Below are 23,955 nucleotides of genomic sequence, written 5' to 3' on the forward strand. Positions count from 1 at the left end.
CTTACCATTCGGAAACATTTTGTGTTTGATGGAAGAGTTAAATAATGCGCGTGGTACGCCGGAAAAGGCGCGTGGTATGCCTGAGACTAGGCGCGCCTTACGCCTGAGATTGTGTAGGCGCGTGGTACGCCTGAGACTAGGCGCGCCTTACGCCTGAGATTGTGTAGGCGCGTGGTACGCCTGAGACTAGGCGCGCCTTACGCCTGAGATTGTGTAGGCGCGTGGTACGCCTGAGACTAGGCGCGCCTTACGCCTGAGATTGTGTAGGCGCGTGGTACGCCTGAGACTAGGCGCGCCTTACGCCTGAGATTGTGTAGGCGCGTGGTACGCCTGAGACTAGGCGCGCCTTACGCCTGAGATTGTGTAGGCGCGTGGTACGCCTGAGACTAGGCGCGCCTTACGCCTGAGATTGTGTAGGCGCGTGGTACGCCTGAGACTGTCACTTGGAGCTCCCTCGGCATGACAGCTTCCCTATCACTCGGATCCGCGCTGTCGAGGAGACAAGGACGGCTGGCAGTAATTGCTCGCTATCAGCTCTGTGCGCCAACCCTGCGGGGCTTATCTTATCTGCGGGGTTCCAAGTCCGTGCAGGCCTGCCTTTGTCAGCCGCCTTCTGAAACCAATGCTTTGGCAGTAGTCCGTCTCGCTTATGGCGCGCCCTGTTGCCACATCCCTACGTGGTAGAGCAAGTTCAGGGAGATGTACACCTTTGGAATCAGAGTGCACGAGAAAAATTTTAGTAATTCAGAATTGTTTACGTCTATACTTACTATCACGCTCATAAATCAGTAATAAATATCATCGTTTTAAAATTAAAAGCAAGAAATAATCACACACATATTAATACGAATTCATTTGATAATTTTAATGTTCACATGATGAATAACTAAAAAATATTCAGTACCTTCAAATTAAAATACTTCTATACTTGGTAACAGTGGATACGCGAACAAGATTTATGTTAGTCGGCGTGTGTTAGAAACAGAGAGAAAACTCCCATCTTCTTCCACACTGCGATCTGTGACTGGAACGCTCTATAGTTGGCACAGTGGGGCTGTTTGGGGAACAAGGCAGTCGATTCCTGAGCTAAGCTATCGGCGACCTAGTACCATTGATATCTATCTAGGAGGACTCAGAGGACGGATGACGTCATTACACCCCCTCCCCCTTCAAGTAAGGTTTAATGTTTGTGATGCTGTAGGAACACACAGAATTTCCACATTCTGGCAAGGCAGGGGAAGTCACGGAATTCGCTTTAAAACTTGGAACCGTCATGAAAATTACGCAGAGTTGATTGTTTGAGAAAGAAATGTTATGTTCCAAAGTGCCATCACCCAGACTTTGAACACATCCAACACGCTCCCCCCCCCCCCCCCCCCCCGCTTAGATTAGAAATACAAGATTTTGTTTAGTACATACACACGGTAAAAATGTGTGTGTAAGGTTCTATTTGAACCAGTACAACTGTAGGAATAGTGAAGACTGCATTATCATTATTTCAGAAAAATGAAATTAGGTAAATTATTTTCTAAAAATTGTTCATGGAAATTTTTCTACAGATGAGTGTAGATAACCTGAATACATATAAAATGAAAGCTTATGTTTTAAAAATTACACCTGGCTGTCAGTGATGTCGGTATATAAGCTCAGCAGAAAAACAATATTGAACTATTGTCCTGGCAGACATAGTTGCCAGACGTCTCAGGCGCCTCGTGAGCTGGCCCCAGTGCTGTGAGCTGGAGCTGATATTGTCCAGCAACTAGGTCAGTGTTGGCGGCGTCTCATGAGCTGGCCCCAGTGCTGTGAGCTGAGCTGAAATTGTCCAGCAACTAGGTCAGTGTTAGCGGCGTCTCGTGAGCTGGCACCAGTGCTGTGATCTGAGCTGAAATTGTCCAGCAACTAGGTCAGTGTTGGTGGCGTCTCGTGAGCTGGCACCAGTGCTGTGATCTGAGCTGATATTGTCCAGCAACTAGGTCAGTGTTGGCGGCGTCTCATGAGCTGGCCCCAGTGCTGTGATCTGAGCTGAAATTGTCCAGCAACTAGGTCAGTGTTAGCGGCGTCTCGTGAGCTGGCACCAGTGCTGTGATCTGAGCTGAAATTGTCCAGCAACTAGGTCAGTGTTGGTGGCGTCTCGTGAGCTGGCACCAGTGCTGTGATCTGAGCTGAAATTGTCCAGCAACTAGGCCAGTGTAGGCGGCGTCTCATGAGCTGGCACCAGTGCTGTGAGCTGGAGCTGATATTGTCCAGCAACTAGGTCAGTGTTGGCGGCGTCTCATGAGCTGGCCCCAGTGCTGTGAGCTGAGCTGAAATTGTCCAGCAACTAGGTCAGTGTTAGCGGCGTCTCGTGAGCTGGCACCAGTGCTGTGATCTGAGCTGAAATTGTCCAGCAACTAGGCCAGTGTTAGCGGCGTCTCATGAGCTGGCCCCAGTGCTGTGATCTGAGCTGAAATTGTCCAGCAACTAGGTCAGTGTTAGCGGCGTCTCGTGAGCTGGCACCAGTGCTGTGATCTGAGCTGAAATTGTCCAGCAACTAGGTCAGTGTTGGTGGCGTCTCGTGAGCTGGCACCAGTGCTGTGATCTGAGCTGAAATTGTCCAGCAACTAGGCCAGTGTTAGCGGCGTCTCATGAGCTGGCCCCAGTGCTGTTAGCTGAGCTGAAATTGTCCAGCAACTAGGTCAGTGTTAGCGGCGTCTCGTGAGCTGGCCCCAGTGCTGTGAGCTGAGCTGAAATTGTCCAGCAACTAGGCCAGTGTAGGCGGCGTCTCATGAGCTGGCCCCAGTGCTGTTAGCTGAGCTGAAATTGTCCAGCAACTAGGTCAGTGTTGGTGGCGTCTCGTGAGCTGGCACCAGTGCTGTGATCTGAGCTGAAATTGTCCAGCAACTAGGCCAGTGTAGGCGGCGTCTCGTGAGCTGGCCCCAGTGCTGTGAACTGAGCTGAAATTGTCCAGCAACTAGGTCAGTGTTGGTGGCGTCTCGTGAGCTGGCCCCAGTGCTGTTAGCTGAGCTGAAATTGTCCAGCAACTAGGTCAGTGTTAGCGGCGTCTCGTGAGCTGGCCCCAGTGCTGTGAGCTGGAGCTGATATTGTCCAGCAACTAGGTCAGTGTTAGCGGCGTCTCGTGAGCTGGCCCCAGTGCTGTGAGCTGGAGCTGATATTGTCCAGCAACTAGGTCAGTGTTAGCGGCGTCTCGTGAGCTGGCACCAGTGCTGTGATCTGAGCTGAAATTGTCCAGCAACTAGGCCAGTGTAGGCGGCGTCTCGTGAGCTGGCCCCAGTGCTGTGAGCTGGAGCTGATATTGTCCAGCAACTAGGTCAGTGTTAGCGGCGTCTCGTGAGCTGGCACCAGTGCTGTGATCTGAGCTGAAATTGTCCAGCAACTAGGCCAGTGTAGGCGGCGTCTCATGAGCTGGCCCCAGTGCTGTGAACTGAGCTGAAATTGTCCAGCAACTAGGTCAGTGTTGGTGGCGTCTCGTGAGCTGGCACCAGTGCTGTGATCTGAGCTGAAATTGTCCAGCAACTAGGCCAGTGTAGGCGGCGTCTCATGAGCTGGCCCCAGTGCTGTGAGCTGAGCTGAAATTGTCCAGCAACTAGGCCAGTGTTAGCGGCGTCTCGTGAGCTGGCACCAGTTCTGTGATCTGAGCTGAAATTGTCCAGCAACTAGGCCAGTGTAGGCGGCGTCTCGTGAGCTGGCCCCAGTGCTGTGAACTGAGCTGAAATTGTCCAGCAACTAGGTCAGTGTTGGTGGCGTCTCGTGAGCTGGCACCAGTGCTGTGATCTGAGCTGAAATTGTCTAGCAACTAGGCCAGTGTAGGCGGCGTCTCATGAGCTGGCCCCAGTGCTGTGATCTGAGCTGAAATTGTCCAGCAACTAGGTCAGTGTTGGTGGCGTCTCATGAGCTGGCCCCAGTGCTGTTAGCTGAGCTGAAATTGTCCAGCAACTAGGTCAGTGTTGGTGGCGTCTCATGAGCTGGCCCCAGTGCTGTGATCTGAGCTGAAATTGTCCAGCAACTAGGTCAGTGTTGGTGGCGTCTCATGAGCTGGCCCCAGTGCTGTGAGCTGAGCTGAAATTGTCCAGCAACTAGGCCAGTGTTAGCGGCGTCTCGTGAGCTGGCACCAGTTCTGTGATCTGAGCTGAAATTGTCCAGCAACTAGGCCAGTGTAGGCGGCGTCTCATGAGCTGGCCCCAGTGCTGTGAACTGAGCTGAAATTGTCCAGCAACTAGGCCAGTGTTAGCGGCGCCTCGTGAGCTGGCACCAGTGCTGTGAGCTGAGCTGAAATTGTCCAGCAACTAGGTCAGTGTTGGTGGCGTCTCATGAGCTGGCCCCAGTGCTGTGATCTGAGCTGATATTGTCCAGCAACTAGGCCAGTGTAGGCGGCGTCTCATGAGCTGGCCCCAGTGCTGTGAACTGAGCTGAAATTGTCCAGCAACTAGGTCAGTGTTAGCGGCGTCTCGTGAGCTGGCACCAGTGCTGTGAGCTGAGCTGAAATTGTCCAGCAACTAGGTCAGTGTTGGTGGCGTCTCGTGAGCTGGCCCCAGTGCTGTGAGCTGAGCTGAAATTGTCCAGCAACTAGGCCAGTGTTAGCGGCGTCTCGTGAGCTGGCACCAGTGCTGTGAGCTGAGCTGAAATTGTCCAGCAACTAGGTCAGTGTTGGTGGCGTCTCATGAGCTGGCCCCAGTGCTGTGAGCTGAGCTGAAATTGTCCAGCAACTAGGCCAGTGTTAGCGGCGTCTCGTGAGCTGGCATCAGTGCTGTGAGCTGAGCTGAAATTGTCCAGCAACTAGGTCAGTGTTGGTGGCGTCTCATGAGCTGGCCCCAGTGCTGTGAGCTGAGCTGAAATTGTCCAGCAACTAGGCCAGTGTAGGCGGCGTCTCGTGAGCTGGCCCCAGTGCTGTGAACTGAGCTGAAATTGTCCAGCAACTAGGTCAGTGTTGGTGGCGTCTCGTGAGCTGGCCCCAGTGCTGTTAGCTGAGCTGAAATTGTCCAGCAACTAGGTCAGTGTTAGCGGCGTCTCGTGAGCTGGCCCCAGTGCTGTGAGCTGGAGCTGATATTGTCCAGCAACTAGGTCAGTGTTAGCGGCGTCTCGTGAGCTGGCCCCAGTGCTGTGAGCTGGAGCTGATATTGTCCAGCAACTAGGTCAGTGTTAGCGGCGTCTCGTGAGCTGGCACCAGTGCTGTGATCTGAGCTGAAATTGTCCAGCAACTAGGCCAGTGTAGGCGGCGTCTCGTGAGCTGGCCCCAGTGCTGTGAGCTGGAGCTGATATTGTCCAGCAACTAGGTCAGTGTTAGCGGCGTCTCGTGAGCTGGCACCAGTGCTGTGATCTGAGCTGAAATTGTCCAGCAACTAGGCCAGTGTAGGCGGCGTCTCATGAGCTGGCCCCAGTGCTGTGAACTGAGCTGAAATTGTCCAGCAACTAGGTCAGTGTTGGTGGCGTCTCGTGAGCTGGCACCAGTGCTGTGATCTGAGCTGAAATTGTCCAGCAACTAGGCCAGTGTAGGCGGCGTCTCATGAGCTGGCCCCAGTGCTGTGAGCTGAGCTGAAATTGTCCAGCAACTAGGCCAGTGTTAGCGGCGTCTCGTGAGCTGGCACCAGTTCTGTGATCTGAGCTGAAATTGTCCAGCAACTAGGCCAGTGTAGGCGGCGTCTCGTGAGCTGGCCCCAGTGCTGTGAACTGAGCTGAAATTGTCCAGCAACTAGGTCAGTGTTGGTGGCGTCTCGTGAGCTGGCACCAGTGCTGTGATCTGAGCTGAAATTGTCTAGCAACTAGGCCAGTGTAGGCGGCGTCTCATGAGCTGGCCCCAGTGCTGTGATCTGAGCTGAAATTGTCCAGCAACTAGGTCAGTGTTGGTGGCGTCTCATGAGCTGGCCCCAGTGCTGTTAGCTGAGCTGAAATTGTCCAGCAACTAGGTCAGTGTTGGTGGCGTCTCATGAGCTGGCCCCAGTGCTGTGATCTGAGCTGAAATTGTCCAGCAACTAGGTCAGTGTTGGTGGCGTCTCATGAGCTGGCCCCAGTGCTGTGAGCTGAGCTGAAATTGTCCAGCAACTAGGCCAGTGTTAGCGGCGTCTCGTGAGCTGGCACCAGTTCTGTGATCTGAGCTGAAATTGTCCAGCAACTAGGCCAGTGTAGGCGGCGTCTCATGAGCTGGCCCCAGTGCTGTGAACTGAGCTGAAATTGTCCAGCAACTAGGCCAGTGTTAGCGGCGCCTCGTGAGCTGGCACCAGTGCTGTGAGCTGAGCTGAAATTGTCCAGCAACTAGGTCAGTGTTGGTGGCGTCTCATGAGCTGGCCCCAGTGCTGTGATCTGAGCTGATATTGTCCAGCAACTAGGCCAGTGTAGGCGGCGTCTCATGAGCTGGCCCCAGTGCTGTGAACTGAGCTGAAATTGTCCAGCAACTAGGTCAGTGTTAGCGGCGTCTCGTGAGCTGGCACCAGTGCTGTGAGCTGAGCTGAAATTGTCCAGCAACTAGGTCAGTGTTGGTGGCGTCTCGTGAGCTGGCCCCAGTGCTGTGAGCTGAGCTGAAATTGTCCAGCAACTAGGCCAGTGTTAGCGGCGTCTCGTGAGCTGGCACCAGTGCTGTGAGCTGAGCTGAAATTGTCCAGCAACTAGGTCAGTGTTGGTGGCGTCTCGTGAGCTGGCCCCAGTGCTGTGAGCTGAGCTGAAATTGTCCAGCAACTAGGCCAGTGTTAGCGGCGTCTCGTGAGCTGGCACCAGTGCTGTGAGCTGAGCTGAAATTGTCCAGCAACTAGGTCAGTGTTGGTGGCGTCTCATGAGCTGGCCCCAGTGCTGTGAGCTGAGCTGAAATTGTCCAGCAACTAGGCCAGTGTTAGCGGCGTCTCGTGAGCTGGCATCAGTGCTGTGAGCTGAGCTGAAATTGTCCAGCAACTAGGTCAGTGTTGGTGGCGTCTCATGAGCTGGCCCCAGTGCTGTGAGCTGAGCTGAAATTGTCCAGCAACTAGGCCAGTGTTAGCGGCGTCTCGTGAGCTGGCACCAGTGCTGTGAGCTGAGCTGAAATTGTCCAGCAACTAGGTCAGTGTTGGTGGCGTCTCATGAGCTGGCCCCAGTGCTGTGAGCTGAGCTGAAATTGTCCAGCAACTAGGCCAGTGTTAGCGGCGTCTCGTGAGCTGGCACCAGTGCTGTGAGCTGAGCTGAAATTGTCCAGCAACTAGGTCAGTGTTGGTGGCGTCTCATGAGCTGGCCCCAGTGCTGTGAGCTGAGCTGAAATTGTCCAGCAACTAGGTCAGTGTTGGCGGCGTCTCGTGAGCTGGCCCCAGTGCTGTGAGCTGAGCTGAAATTGTCCAGCAACTAGGTCAGTGTTGGTGGCGTCTCGTGAGCTGGCCCCAGTGCTGTTAGCTGAGCTGAAATTGTCCAGCAACTAGGTCAGTGTTAGCGGCGCCTCGTGAGCTGGCCCCAGTGCTGTGAGCTGAGCTGAAATTGTCCAGCAACTAGGTCAGTGTTGGTGGCGTCTCGTGAGCTGGCACCAGTGCTGTGATCTGAGCTGAAATTGTCCAGCAACTAGGCCAGTGTAGGCGGCGTCTCGTGAGCTGGCCCCAGTGCTGTGAACTGAGCTGAAATTGTCCAGCAACTAGGTCAGTGTTAGCGGCGTCTCGTGAGCTGGCCCCAGTGCTGTGAGCTGAGCTGAAATTGTCCAGCAACTAGGTCAGTGTTGGTGGCGTCTCGTGAGCTGGCCCCAGTGCTGTTAGCTGAGTTGAAATTGTCCAGCAACTAGGTCAGTGTTAGCGGCGCCTCGTGAGCTGGCCCCAGTGCTGTGAGCTGAGCTGAAATTGTCCAGCAACTAGGCCAGTGTAGGCGGCGTCTCATGAGCTGGCCCCAGTGCTGTTAGCTGAGCTGAAATTGTCCAGCAACTAGGTCAGTGTTGGTGGCGTCTCGTGAGCTGGCACCAGTGCTGTGATCTGAGCTGAAATTGTCCAGCAACTAGGCCAGTGTAGGCGGCGTCTCGTGAGCTGGCCCCAGTGCTGTGAACTGAGCTGAAATTGTCCAGCAACTAGGTCAGTGTTGGTGGCGTCTCGTGAGCTGGCCCCAGTGCTGTTAGCTGAGCTGAAATTGTCCAGCAACTAGGTCAGTGTTAGCGGCGTCTCGTGAGCTGGCCCCAGTGCTGTGAGCTGGAGCTGATATTGTCCAGCAACTAGGTCAGTGTTAGCGGCGTCTCGTGAGCTGGCCCCAGTGCTGTGAGCTGGAGCTGATATTGTCCAGCAACTAGGTCAGTGTTAGCGGCGTCTCGTGAGCTGGCACCAGTGCTGTGATCTGAGCTGAAATTGTCCAGCAACTAGGCCAGTGTAGGCGGCGTCTCGTGAGCTGGCCCCAGTGCTGTGAGCTGGAGCTGATATTGTCCAGCAACTAGGTCAGTGTTAGCGGCGTCTCGTGAGCTGGCACCAGTGCTGTGATCTGAGCTGAAATTGTCCAGCAACTAGGCCAGTGTAGGCGGCGTCTCATGAGCTGGCCCCAGTGCTGTGAACTGAGCTGAAATTGTCCAGCAACTAGGTCAGTGTTGGTGGCGTCTCGTGAGCTGGCACCAGTGCTGTGATCTGAGCTGAAATTGTCCAGCAACTAGGCCAGTGTAGGCGGCGTCTCATGAGCTGGCCCCAGTGCTGTGAGCTGAGCTGAAATTGTCCAGCAACTAGGCCAGTGTTAGCGGCGTCTCGTGAGCTGGCACCAGTTCTGTGATCTGAGCTGAAATTGTCCAGCAACTAGGCCAGTGTAGGCGGCGTCTCGTGAGCTGGCCCCAGTGCTGTGAACTGAGCTGAAATTGTCCAGCAACTAGGTCAGTGTTGGTGGCGTCTCGTGAGCTGGCACCAGTGCTGTGATCTGAGCTGAAATTGTCTAGCAACTAGGCCAGTGTAGGCGGCGTCTCATGAGCTGGCCCCAGTGCTGTGATCTGAGCTGAAATTGTCCAGCAACTAGGTCAGTGTTGGTGGCGTCTCATGAGCTGGCCCCAGTGCTGTTAGCTGAGCTGAAATTGTCCAGCAACTAGGTCAGTGTTGGTGGCGTCTCATGAGCTGGCCCCAGTGCTGTGATCTGAGCTGAAATTGTCCAGCAACTAGGTCAGTGTTGGTGGCGTCTCATGAGCTGGCCCCAGTGCTGTGAGCTGAGCTGAAATTGTCCAGCAACTAGGCCAGTGTTAGCGGCGTCTCGTGAGCTGGCACCAGTTCTGTGATCTGAGCTGAAATTGTCCAGCAACTAGGCCAGTGTAGGCGGCGTCTCATGAGCTGGCCCCAGTGCTGTGAACTGAGCTGAAATTGTCCAGCAACTAGGCCAGTGTTAGCGGCGCCTCGTGAGCTGGCACCAGTGCTGTGAGCTGAGCTGAAATTGTCCAGCAACTAGGTCAGTGTTGGTGGCGTCTCATGAGCTGGCCCCAGTGCTGTGATCTGAGCTGATATTGTCCAGCAACTAGGCCAGTGTAGGCGGCGTCTCATGAGCTGGCCCCAGTGCTGTGAACTGAGCTGAAATTGTCCAGCAACTAGGTCAGTGTTAGCGGCGTCTCGTGAGCTGGCACCAGTGCTGTGAGCTGAGCTGAAATTGTCCAGCAACTAGGTCAGTGTTGGTGGCGTCTCGTGAGCTGGCCCCAGTGCTGTGAGCTGAGCTGAAATTGTCCAGCAACTAGGCCAGTGTTAGCGGCGTCTCGTGAGCTGGCACCAGTGCTGTGAGCTGAGCTGAAATTGTCCAGCAACTAGGTCAGTGTTGGTGGCGTCTCATGAGCTGGCCCCAGTGCTGTGAGCTGAGCTGAAATTGTCCAGCAACTAGGCCAGTGTTAGCGGCGTCTCGTGAGCTGGCATCAGTGCTGTGAGCTGAGCTGAAATTGTCCAGCAACTAGGTCAGTGTTGGTGGCGTCTCATGAGCTGGCCCCAGTGCTGTGAGCTGAGCTGAAATTGTCCAGCAACTAGGCCAGTGTTAGCGGCGTCTCGTGAGCTGGCACCAGTGCTGTGAGCTGAGCTGAAATTGTCCAGCAACTAGGTCAGTGTTGGTGGCGTCTCATGAGCTGGCCCCAGTGCTGTGAGCTGAGCTGAAATTGTCCAGCAACTAGGCCAGTGTTAGCGGCGTCTCGTGAGCTGGCACCAGTGCTGTGAGCTGAGCTGAAATTGTCCAGCAACTAGGTCAGTGTTGGTGGCGTCTCATGAGCTGGCCCCAGTGCTGTGAGCTGAGCTGAAATTGTCCAGCAACTAGGCCAGTGTTAGCGGCGTCTCGTGAGCTGGCACCAGTGCTGTGAGCTGAGCTGAAATTGTCCAGCAACTAGGTCAGTGTTGGTGGCGTCTCATGAGCTGGCCCCAGTGCTGTGAGCTGAGCTGAAATTGTCCAGCAACTAGGCCAGTGTTAGCGGCGTCTCGTGAGCTGGCACCAGTGCTGTGAGCTGAGCTGAAATTGTCCAGCAACTAGGTAAGTGTTGGTGGCGTCTCATGAGCTGGCCCCAGTGCTGTGAGCTGAGCTGAAATTGTCCAGCAACTAGGCCAGTGTTAGCGGCGTCTCGTGAGCTGGCACCAGTGCTGTGAGCTGAGCTGAAATTGTCCAGCAACTAGGACAGTGTTGGTGGCGTCTCATGAGCTGGCCCCAGTGCTGTGAGCTGAGCTGAAATTGTCCAGCAACTAGGCCAGTGTTAGCGGCGTCTCGTGAGCTGGCACCAGTGCTGTGAGTTGAGCTGAAATTGTCCAGCAACTAGGTCAGTGTTGGTGGCGTCTCATGAGCTGGCCCCAGTGCTGTGAGCTGAGCTGAAATTGTCCAGCAACTAGGCCAGTGTTAGCGGCGTCTCGTGAGCTGGCACCAGTGCTGTGAGCTGAGCTGAAATTGTCCAGCAACTAGGCCAGTGTTAGCGGCGTCTCGTGAGCTGGCACCAGTGCTGTGAGCTGAGCTGAAATTGTCCAGCAACTAGGTCAGTGTTGGTGGCGTCTCATGAGCTGGCCCCAGTGCTGTGAGCTGAGCTGAAATTGTCCAGCAACTAGGCCAGTGTTAGCGGCGTCTCGTGAGCTGGCACCAGTGCTGTGAGCTGAGCTGAAATTGTCCAGCAACTAGGCCAGTGTTAGCGGCGTCTCGTGAGCTGGCACCAGTGCTGTGAGCTGAGCTGAAATTGTCCAGCAACTAGGTCAGTGTTGGTGGCGTCTCATGAGCTGGCCGCAGTGCTGTTTTCTGGAGCTGGTGTTGTCGAGTAACTGGTTCTGTATTGGCGGCGGCGCGGGTCGATGCGCGGCTCCGTTAAGAATGGCGCTGCTTACATTTTCTCCGCCTGAGATAATATTACTGTGTGCTAACTGAATTTATTCCAGCGTTGTCTGTCAGTGAATAACCTTTAAGGATACCGCGTGATTGGATTAGTAGTTTCTTTCAGGAATTTCATTTTTCAATTGCATTTTTAGGACAGCGTATTTGGCTAAAACGAATGTTTTCAGAATAATTTGTAATGTTTTTTTGAAAATACCCAATGGACTTGCATTAAATTTTAGTCTTTACTTTTCTTTACAGAATGAATGTTATGGTTACTGCTAAACTATCATAGTGGAATTTTGCACGACGATAAGACTGCGCTCTTTAGTCATTGGGCATGTCCATTTTCAAATTAATGGCCAGAGGATATGTTAGTTTATCTTGACATTTCTCAAAATAGTAGCACCAATAGTCTTATGTCTACGAATTCTTCAGACACGGATGTCAAGAGGTAAGAAATGAATTGGGATTGTGAGTGTTGATCAAACATCACGCGTTACTTGATAATTTACAGTTGGTATACTTGTGATAACTGCCACCCAGGAAAGATCACGCCTGCCAAGGGCTCGGACGGAGGGCGCTCTCGAAGTTCCGGCCGTGACTCGCCGTGAGGAACTGGATCGTTACCGGCGCCATCACTCGCACATTCCCCGCTGCTCCGACTGTTCCACACGGCTTATGTGCTAAAACTCCACTCAAGACTTCAGTTGTGGAATATATAGAATGCTTTTTTCTACAAAAAAAAAATCCAGGAATTTTTTTCTTGAAGTTTTGAAGTTGCTTATTGTATAAAATTGACGTAATTTAAATGTATTATGACGTATTCAGATATTTAGGTTTAATTCCTCACATCGTTCAACGCTGTAAACATGTTTTCGTCGCATAAGTGGCATTCATTATCAGCTTGCTCTACGTGATATGGAACAGTCTTGGGAAATCGCTCTATATGTGCAACATAACTGCGTATTCATGACTCACTTAGAGCCGCGTCCGAATTGAAGAGTTCTCTTCCTCAGCGCACACGGTAGTGGCGAGTGAGTTGGAACACAAGCCGCTGCGCCCCGCCCGGAGAGGGTCGAAGGTCAGCCGCGTGTTCGCCCGCGCTCGGCGTCGGGCAGCGGTCCACAGCCAATCAGACGGCCAGAACAGTTCCATTCGTACGTCCGTCAAAAGCTTGGCAAGCTCATACTTTGCACATGCGGACGCTTGAATTTATAATCTCCAAATGTCTGCAAGGTTTTGCAGTTATATCTTTTTTCATAAAGTTTGACGTTCCATTAATTGTTTAGCTATCGGTAATTCTATAATTCTTTTGAAATTACGTTTGAACACATTTTAAAGGTTAGTCACAAAAGTATAATTAATTACACTTGTTAATTGGGGAAATGTTTAAATAAATACTTTGCAGTTTATTGAGCTAAGTGTATTGTTTACATGAATTTTTAATAATATACTTATCAAAGATAAATGTTCTCAAAGACAAGAGTTTTCTCGTCAGTTGGCAGCGTTGACATAAGAGCTATCACGGCGGACTCGCTGAGTGTTGTAAATCGCAGACAAGTGGACGGACGTGGCGGCCTGTTGTAACCTTGATGTGAGAGAAGGCGGAGCGTTCCACATATTCTCGACCCTGAACGAACTGTATGGAGGTCGGTCTTGCCAACATGCAAATTGTGTTTTAAAGGCCTTACATCAAAATTAAATTGTCTTGTCTCTATCGTCATATTGAGATAAGAAAACCTAATCCAACATTTGTTTGCACAACTGCAGTGTATAAACTCACAAACACTTGCCATTTTCGAAGACCAAATAATGCGTTATCACGTGATAAACAGCAAGTTAATACAAGCTACCTTTCAATAACATTTAATGTCGGTGAACTGTAAACGTTGCAAAATTTTCAATAGTTTGTCAAGATAGTGGCGAATTTTAAGAACACACTTTTTAAATAAAACTTTGTAAAATTACGTCGCCTGTAACTGCTTACTTAAACAAGTGTATATGTTACAGCATAGCTGGCAAAAGTTTTACCGAAAATACGCACAAGTCCTGACATCTTATTAATAAGTATAACAATACTTTAGAACAGACTATATTGCGTCAGTCTTCAAATACAACAGTTGGTATCTTGAAATTTGTAATCTTAAAGTTCGTTTTCTAGATTTAATGTTTACTATGCTTAAATTATTTTTTGGAAATACAAGTCGTATTTTTTTTATTCACAATACAGAGAAAATAAATTTATAATTACTACGACAAATATAATTTTAAATAAAGAAATTGATAATCGTTGCATTTCAAAAGTTGCACTCGGTTGCTTAAAGCATTTTTCGCAGGTTGACATATACTGTTAGCTAGTTGATTATCAGCTAGCTTTTGTTATTTTTATTTCGAATTAAAAATAAAAGTAAGAAAGGGAAAAATGCAGAATAATCGAACTTGTAGTGCAGACATCCTCAGACGTGTTGACGTGCTACCTTCGCATAAAGTGCGCAGCGGCCTGTGTGCTTGCTCTTCCCTTCTCCTCTCCTCCTCTTCTTCTTTCTACGCTCCCCTCCATGGAACCTCGTTGCTACATTTAGACGACGGGTGCGCGTGTTGCGCAGGTCGGCCGCGAGATGTCGAGGCGTCGCGCCACTTGTTGATTGGACGCTTGGCAACAGCGCCGCGACACAGAGCTGCCATCTGTTGTCGGTCGGGCGAGTTTCACTGGCCGTGCGACATCACAGGCGCACTGCTCGACTGGCTGTCAACGTAACATTTGGGCATTTAATCATTATTTACAAACATATTCCTCTTGAAATGACAATGGTGTTTATAACATGCAATTTTATAAATTGTATAACTTATAAACATTCTTACGTTCAGACAACCCAACTGAATTATTCTAGCCTGGGTCTTATTGCACTCTAGAAGGCATTAAAGAAGAAAAGGACTTTATCTTTTGTGTTATCAGTTGGAACAGTTGTAATATCGGCTCACATTTAAGTTAATTGTATTTAATTCATGGTAATGCTGCGAGTGTGACTGTCAAGACACTATGCTATATTCCGAGAAAATCTTTTCCTGCATGCTCTCTACCTTGAAAATTAAATTTAAATTTTCAGCAGTACAATTCTATGTTCGATATGGCGTCTTTCAGTTCTTATTTCTTCCCTTCAGCACATGCAGTAAACCTGTGGCAGTGACTTGAGTGTGTAGAGGCTGACAGCGGTGATGCGAAGGCTAAGAGTCGGTGTGCTCGACCTTGGCACACAGCAAACAGCCAGCTCTGCGAGCGAGGTTGGCAGCCTTGGTTCTCGTTATCGCTGCGGCGAGTCACGTGATGGAGGCGGCTTCTCCTTGAGACGAGCCGTGCAAGGCCGCTCTTGTCTTCAGTACCTCACTTCCTCATGTTCCACACACTGTAGCGGTAACCGCCGCAATTCTTCACAGAAACACTATCAAAATAGGATTAGCTTATTTTGATAATTATTTTGTTCAATCTGTATATTATTTAATATTTTTAAAATAATCTAATGACTCATTTACATACATTCAAGGACTGGTCTTTCACGCCGAGACTGTTTCATTTTATCGTTATTACTTTTATTTGAGGGCATTTCCTGTAAATTTAAAACTATACTTATCTTGCATCTGTGACATATCAAAAAAGCAAGGGAGGTATTGTGTTAAAATTTCCTGTACAAGCCCACAGATAAAAGTATTTCTTTAAATCTTATCGTACTTTTGTTTTAAACAGTTCCTTGTTGACAACTCACATTTGTTTCCGTATTAGTAAATTCATTTTTTTATTCAGTAAGCGTGCAAGCAAGGCTTAAAATTAAAATGGCTGTAAAGTGGCAGAATACTTTGTGTTCAGCAGTTTGTCGAGCTTTGGAGTTGACGTAATAGCAAAACGCAAACCACTCAAACACGCCTGTTGGATCACGATATCACAAAATGAATGAATGATTGAACGAGCTCCCAAGTCTTTTCGACATCGAGGTCATTTAAGGCGACGAAGGATGATGTCGGCGGAATAGATTGCTCGGGGATGAAGGGACAACTTTTATTTTTTTTTAGTGGGAATGCCAAACTAATGTACAAAAAAGAATATTGAAAACGTGTATTATTTGCTTTATGACAATAAAAGTTGCATTAGCGTAAATATTGAAAAAAAAAAATCATTTGCTATGATGGTGAACGAGGTTGACACGCCCGGCCGTGTCCACAGGCCAGGAAAGTAACAAAAAGACCCGAAATCAATAACGATGCTGTATATCACATAACTTAATCTCCAGCGGCAGCTTGCTAACGTGCGTCTTCGTCGTTCAGTAAGTCAGATTTATTTAGAGACTGTACATTCAAATTTAGCTTTCTAACATAAAAATCTGCACGTTCCTGAATATACTTCATCTATTTTGTTTATGACGTATGCAAATGACCCAATGAAAGTTGAAGGAAAATGTTATCAAAATATCCTGAGATTGGTTAAGCAGATACAGTAGCGTGTCAGAAGGCCTGTCTGCTGACGCCGACTGTACGTCACGGGTGTAGGCCAGCACTCCAGAAGACACAGTTGCAGAACATTACTTTAAATACGTCAGTAGAGTTGGGCTTTTGATACATTTACAAATTCATGGTCTCAAATGCTTTCATAATAAATATAAGTAGATAAGCAAACTACAGTACACCCTGCAAAATAAAAATAATAAAATTCGATCTCGGGAGGTGGAATCGCCTCACTCCCTCCCTCCCTTCCCCCCCCCCCCCCCCCCTATTTTTCTATCTCTCTTTGGAGACATGGCTTGGGAAGACTTCAGTACTACCACTTTGGAGGAAAACATGTTTGTGCTCCTTATCTCTCGAAGATATCCACCGGGGAAAACAAAAACATGTTTTTTTTTTGTGATCATTAATGACCATGGAGACAGTTATTGATTTAGTTATCCTAAGGTGAACAGCAATATTTGTATAAGTGATCAACTTTGGGGGCACTTTTAAAGATGTAGGGCTACTATTATCTAATTTAATAAATTTCAGTTGGATGAAAAAAATATTTCACGTAACCCGTGAAATTGTAAGAAACATGAATAAGTAATTACAATGCTAAATCAAACGTGAATTCTTAAAATGAAAATTATATTTAAAGTGCAGAGCTTCAGATTTTAACGTACCATTTAAATTCATTGAATATTTATTACACATGTGTCCATTACCAATATCACTTAAGAGCACGCGCCTTTACAACTTAATTTTTTTTTATTTTGATCATTTTTTTTTTAAAAAAACAGTGAATAGAACGAAAGGGTGATTTTAGATATTATTTTTGTCAAAACAATTTTTGCACACAGTGATTATTACTAATGGTATGAGATGACATGCAGAGACTATTTGTAAGATATGGGGTGAAACAAAGAAAACAAATCAGCTTGATTGTATCTGGACTGTTTAAAAATCATTACGTTCATGTCTGTAACGAGCTGAAGCAGGTCGCGCGCGTGTGTGAATTTAACAGTAAAATACGTGAGCCGCAATGGAACTGCCTTATTTGATAATACAGGTACGTCGATCACATGAACGGCTAAAACTGTTCGTACATAGCTGAGGTTGTGAAACCAAACAAGTTATATGTCCTAGTATCAATACGGGAAATTTTTTTTCTGTTTCTTGATCAGAATATTAAGGTGGGTAATACGTAAGAAAAAAAGACAGCCACATTTAGTACCTAATTTAAATAAGTGTGTGTGTCTACTGAAGTACGCACGTGTAGTTGTTGGTGTCTCAGCGGTTGACCGCAAATCGGTTGCTCGACCGGCAGTGAAACCGACTGACGTTTAATTGAAAACCCAATTTTTTCCTTCCTGAGAACATGCGTTAACTCGTGGAAAAGGCAGTTGACCGACCTTTCGGTCTCTGATAGCTACCATGATCTGAAGGTCGTGCAGGCGTGTCATACTGAGTGAAGACGCGGCGCAAATGGGTCTCTGTGACGGGCGTACTCTATGGCGTGCGTGCTCACCTGGGGGAAGGGTTGGCGGCCAGATGTCGGCCTCGCTGCACCCTCGTAGCTTCCAGTCGCGTGTGTTTATCGCCGCCACGCACCTGGGGCGGCTGTCCCTTCCTGCCTCCAGATGTCCCCGTGACTGCCTTCGGCCTTTGTCCTCGACTCAGTGTGCAAGAACGGCAATAAATTGAATGCATAATATTGCGTATATTTCTAACTCTTGTTAAATTATTACTAATATCAGTCATCTGACCTAATTTTTTTATACATGCTCCTCTGTTAGTTTTGGTAGGCAGAAACTCAAGAGGGTTGGTCCGCGTGAGTCGGTACGTTCCGTTTTGCTACTTTCGCGGTCAAACTGCCAAACAGTAGCTCGGCGTTCTTGTTACTGGAAGTAGAAGTTAGTGCAACCAAATCATTCTACTGATGGGTGTTACCAGAACTGCATCCAGGGGTGGTATTCATAATAATGTCTTGAGCAATACCTTCATCAAGAAATGCTTATATGCATTTTATTTAAATGTTTGTGTGCCGTGGACGTTGGATGAGATTGTTGTCTCAAGTGATTGCAAAGGAAACGATTTGATGATGACCCATATTTTGTATTTGAGATAGCATTCTTCTGTATCATAGTCGTAGTTTGAGAACACCATCTCGGAAGCATGTTTTATAGTCGCTGAGACCTTACTTAAGAACACGAATAACTCTTTGCAAAGACCGCCACATACATGTATCAAGCAATTGCAGTGTAGAAATTGGCTGTTTCTCGTGAACCTCATATTTTTAAACTTATATAAATCCCGTATGAAATGCCGAAGCAATTTGATATGTGTTTTAAATGTGTTTAGCGTTTGTTTGTGACCAATAGTTACATTTTCAAGTGCTAAACAGACAGTTTATTTGAATATCGATTACGAAATGAGTACAATGGATGTGGAAGACGATGCGTTCAAAGATAATTCATGATGTATTTATGAATGTGAAAAATTAAATCAATTTTTGTGACTCCCAGAATCCATGTAAAATAGTAAAAAAAAAATACTGGCATTACACTCTTGATAAAACTTAATCTCACCATGATTTACTTGGAGTCTTGGTAGCGCATGGTAGGCGTGAGGTTTCAGACGGAGCTAAGGATATTGATATGGTTCAAATCTCGTCACTGACGGAACTTTGATGTTTTTAAATTACAGATTATAAAATAATACAAATATTTCTTTAAGAAAAAAGTATTAACAATTTGTATTTGTTTATCTAATTGCTAAAATATCTTCGAATACATAGCTCAGTCCATACTGGGTAGGCTTTGTGATATACTGTATTCATTGTGTTTTATATATAAGAATAAATTATTTTATCACAAGTAACGTGAACAAGAAATATTAACCTATATTATATTAGGAAAAAGTCATATATAATTGATGAATAAAAGAACAATTCTTAGGGACTTAACTACTACGCCTGTTAGCCTAACTGAAAATACGAGATTGTTTCATTTTACTTAGGATTTAAGTTTATTATGGGCACCTATACTTTCCTAAACAATGCTTGTTTCTTTGTCTCGCTTGGTAAAATATTTGTTTGTTACAATTTCTGAAAGTAGGATTGTAAGTTAGTCCTTTAACACATTTAAAAGTAATCTGTTGCATTTTGAAATCGATCATTTTAGCACAATTATCATAATTGTGAATTAGCTCGATGAGGTGTATATTAATGTGATATTTTGAATATATCATAAATAAAATACATTTAAGAAAAAAATTAATCCCCTTGTATCGTTTTAATTTTATATAGCTATAGAGTTTCAAATTCTCTAAAATTCCACAAAAAAATATAGGCCACCAAGTTATTTTTTTACTTAGTTATTTTTTACTTTGATATTTTTTACTTGGTTATTTTTTACTTGTTTATTGTTTACTTGGTTATTTTTTTACTTGGTTATTTTTTTACTTGGTTATTTTTTTACTTGGTTATTGTTTTACTTGGTTATTGTTTTACTTAGTTATTTTTTTACAAGTGACGTGCTGAAGTTAAAATATATAAAAAAATTATTCTTAGGTTAAATAATTTTAGAATAAACTTCTGAAATTTTATAACATTGCAAGTATTTGATTTAATGGACCGTAATATGTTTATCTTTCCCCGTTATGCTTGCTTTGATCGGCAAATGCTTTGGTTGGTTTTCTGTTAGCACTTTAAGTATAGCGTGTGTAGTTTAACGAATTATTTCTCCTCTTCTGCTATATAAACTATCATGCCCACTTTTATACCAATGGGTTCAACAGAAGGTATAGCAGAAATTCGGTATCGTGTAGGGTGGGTTTGATGTTCTACAAAAAAAGAGTATGGGCTTAAGAAGTGCACAGTAATCGAGGGCTCCTTTGTGCCTCATTTGACTTATTTGTCTGTAATATTTTACCACAGAGTCGTTCCAGATAAGTGCATTTTCTATGAAAACATTTATCGAGGGTTAAGTACGTGACATTAAATTATTTCAAATGCAAGGTTTAAGGTATATTTCGAGAAAAAAATGGCCTGCCTATTGTATGAAGTTTTTACATCTCGTTAGAGCAATGCCAAATCATTGTTTAAAAACCATTTTTAATATGACCAAACTGCAAGAGGTGAAAAAACAGGGGTTAAAGAACAAATAAATTCTTATCTTCACTATTAAATCTGTTACAATTTATGTAAATCTTCAAATAGTATCTCAAAATGTTTTCTGAAATAATTTTTTGATAAGACAAACCATTACTGCAAGGGATAGAAGAAAAACATCGGTTAGAATAGAAAGATAACTTCCGTACCATGTACACTATCGAATCCATTCTTATTTATTTTTAACTTTTGTTAATATTATGTTAAAAATAAATGTTGATACAACCAATCATTACTGCAAGGGGTGGAAATAAGAGTTGAGCGAAAAAAAAATCTTAATACTGTCATATCCGTTACAATTTATTGCAAAAATACTCAACACTATCTAAAACATTTTTCTTGTCAATTTATTATGAGACGAACTATTACTGCAAGAGTTTGAAATAACAACATGGTTATAATGAATTTATAACTTCCTTACTACGTAGCCTACACTATCAGTTCGTTCAAACTTTTTGCAAACCTTCTAAACATACATTTCTCTTACTTAACTTTGACATTTTCTTTTACCGTGTACTTAAATTTTATATTTTTACTAAACTAATATTTGCGTAACCTTATCCTAAAGCAGAGTGACATTTACACAAAAAGAAGTACTTTTTTTAGTTTTTCACTACCTGAATTTTTTTTTGATCATTTTGTAAAGGCACACTTCATTTCAGCAAGTAGTTTATCTGTATTAACCGTGATGTAGAGGCTAGGTTAGGATAGTTACACTTGAAAAATGATAATACCAAGTTAATGGTTTATTAGGTTAGGTTAGCTACATTATAATATAGTGACAATGTATTATTAGTTTAAGTTATTAACATTAAAAATACGATAAAATAGTTTTTTACGTTATATAAGCAACACATTTTGTAAAAAAAAATGAAGCATAGTTAATTTAACAAACCGTTTAGCCAATTTTATCGTATTATTTTTAAAATGAGATATTAGTAAACAATAAAATATAATACATTATTTCTTTAGCGTTCAGCATGCAAGGGAAGACAAATGACTAGCAAGTTCTTACTTCATTCAACTAAAGTGACACAAGTTGAGGTGTACTAGAAGGTGTGCATGGTTGTGGTCACAAAACGCCTGTTTTCTCAGGTGTGATTCAAGTGCATTAAAACTACAAAAAAAATTCCTAACTTTAACGGACAAACATACCACAAATTTGGTGATATGCACACAAACAACTTGTCACTTTAAATATCTTTGGATTCTGGGGTTTCAGTGTTCGATGTGAAAAGTAGCAGAATATTTAACGAACGAGTCTAGTTCGTGTATTCTCGTGTATTTACGGCCGTCTTAAGTACGTGCTTCGTCACGCTTCTGTGTCTATTAAGGTTTTACCTGGGCCCAACTTAGTCGTTAAAGTCTATAATTAAGAGTGAGGGGCGTTAGTCATGGCAACAATCGCTGCCATGCCCTCCTAGCACACGATGCATGTGACCCTTCCCTGCAAGGCTTATCCCAGCACGACAGGCGTATGGGCGCACCTAGGTCCCTCCCCAACTCGGACCCTTCCTAAAAAGTACACTTAGTTTTAGTCATGCTGGGAGCGCGTCAAACAGCTCCTGCCTGAGCAGTCACCAGGCTCGTCCTGTTCGCGGACCACGCGACACGGAGATGGATATCGCCGTCTTCGCCAAGACTGATCAAGACACGTGCTGCACGACTGCTCTATAGAAATAAACATTAAACACGTGTAATGTTTTATAAGTCGAATATTAGCATACGATTTAATTACCGTTAAATATGTATAGTTATTTTATACATTTTTAACAATAATAATTATCTTTATTAGCCGTTAATCGTTCGGGTGATGTACTAATGTTATCTGTATTTTGTCCACCTATTACTTTTAAGGGAGAATTTTTCACATTTCATTTTCTCGTCGTCATTATTAGTTAAGGGCTACTTCTGTACATTTAACGCTATACCTCTTGCAGTTTCTGTATTATCACACATGTTTTCGAGATATATTTTCTAAGTGTGATATGATGGCTGTAAAAAGTCGCGTAAATGATCACCATTACAGAAATTTCCGCAACTTTTAAAACTCTTACATCACAATCACTAAATATCTCCTGAACAAAGTATTGCGAGAGCTGAACAGGAACAGGATAGCTGTAGTGTTGAATTCACAGGAAAAAAGTTCTTATTATTAAGGAAGAGTAATGAAAGCAGAAGGTGCAGCCCAGGCGAACAAAGCAGGCATCGCGCCGCCTCACTCCACCAGCCGCGCCGGTCTGGGAAAGTCAGAGCATGCATTTGCAATCCTGGATAAATCGTGGAAAATTCCTCCAAGATAGTAAGTCATGCTCCAGTCTGCCAACCTCCGTACTGTGAAAACACTTTCTTCTTCTACTTTGTATGGTGTTAAGCGCGTAGTCTCATACACTATAAAATGTCATATGCAAGGTTATTTTTGGATTTTTATTAATTTTATTAAATATGACTGTCAACATGTGGAAAATTGCCTGGTGAAAGCTGGATTTTCTTTATTTATTTCGGAAAATTATTTAAAAGTGGTTTAACTTTATATACACATGAGAGTGAGAAGGGGAGGGAGGTTTATAGATTTGTTCCGGGGAAGTTGGGGAAGTTTCAGAAGTGGTTAGTGAAGAGGCTCGCAACTGGAGCGAGTCTAGTTGGGGGGGGGGGGGGGATGCGGGTCCAGCTGCTGCGGGGGCATCCCTGCCGCCAGCTGCCGTGTCGGGTGCCGCCTCGCCTCGCCTGCTGGCACCTGCCGCCTCGCGCCTCGCTCCCCAGTCCACCGTGCAGTGATGGGTCCCGTCTTTAGATAATACCTGCTCTTTTGGAACTTCAACACCCTTTACCATTTACAATTAAAGGTTTGTATTGATCTTTGTACCATGTACTCATTTTTATGGTATCATTCGTGTACCTATTAAAATTTGCTGTATAATTTCCGTATCAGGTATCCGATGGCATAATCCTGTTTACACTGATCCTGTGATTCATGTTGATTGCTGCTTTAATGTAGTACGTGAAAAGATCATGGACATAACAAAATATCGAATATCACAATAATATAAATATTTAGGAAACAACCCACTAAACCACGATGGCAGTCGCCAAAAATAAAAATATTTCTGCTAGGTAAGAAGACAAACATCTTACTGTAACATTTTGCACGAGAAAAAATTTCTTGTAATTTTTCGTACACCAACTTAAATTTCATTTATAGATATTGTGACCGAAGTTATATTTGTCATAAGTTAAAATTAGTATTATAACTATCAAATAATTTTAAAATTCCAGTGATGCGGAAGATACGGCCCATGTACAAACAAAACCACGCCGGAAACCGACATTGTAAAAGCAGTGAATCTTATTCAGTTTTCAGATAACTGTTCGCAAGTTTCACGCGACATGCTGCTTCGCGTAGCCGAGGCGTTGTGTACTTCTCGCGTAGAAACCTTTTATCTGGAACCGTATAAAACACTCGTTTACCCTCAAACGTGTGCCTTTCCGACCGGTAACTTCATGAAAGTTAAGTTTGATAGCAGAATAGACTTCGTCATTATTTTTAAGATTATTACTGGTAATGGTTGGCTAGACTTCTTGTGTGAAATGACAGCTGAACGCCTCCTAGTCAGGGCTGCGTCAGTCAGTGAGGCGGGATGATGGGGTATGATGGCGCTTCTAGCGCGGTGTCTGCTCTGGACTGGCGCGCAGTATTCTCGTCGTGCATGGGGTAACTATGAGATTAGAGAGGTAACCCTTAACATCATGTGGCGGAGAAATGAAGATGTAATGTAATGCTCTTGGGTGCTTTCAAAAATATGTACTGGGAGGCTCATGCTTAAAATATATTCTGAAAATACGTGTCCAAGCGGATTCACTCTTCTATTAATAATTCAGTTTAAAAAATAAATACGGAAGCGGAACTACTCATCCGCACGGACCCCACTCAGTTTGAGTAGTTTATGCCAATGGCGTGGTTTATTTGTGAAGCTGTGCACACCGTGATGTTCATGGCACGGACCACGGTCTGCCTGATGAGTGTCGCTGCGCCCCGCGACTCTCAGGCCTGGGACTGACGCGCGGGTACGAGCAAGCGCATTCAGCAGGACGCGATGTCCTGTCTA

At 45.6% G+C, this 23,955-nt stretch overlaps 1 protein-coding gene across 2 annotated transcripts in view; it reads left to right on the plus strand.

Moving 5' to 3' along the window:
• Positions 1-23,955, plus strand: part of LOC134527357 (ribosomal protein S6 kinase alpha-5-like) — a 736,083-nt gene that overhangs the window by 558,787 nt on the left and 153,341 nt on the right. The gene's annotated exons all lie outside the window — the stretch shown is intronic.

The sequence above is a fragment of the Bacillus rossius genome, chromosome 1 (genome assembly GCF_032445375.1).
Source record: "Bacillus rossius redtenbacheri isolate Brsri chromosome 1, Brsri_v3, whole genome shotgun sequence".
Lineage (NCBI taxonomy): Eukaryota > Metazoa > Arthropoda > Insecta > Phasmatodea > Bacillidae > Bacillus > Bacillus rossius.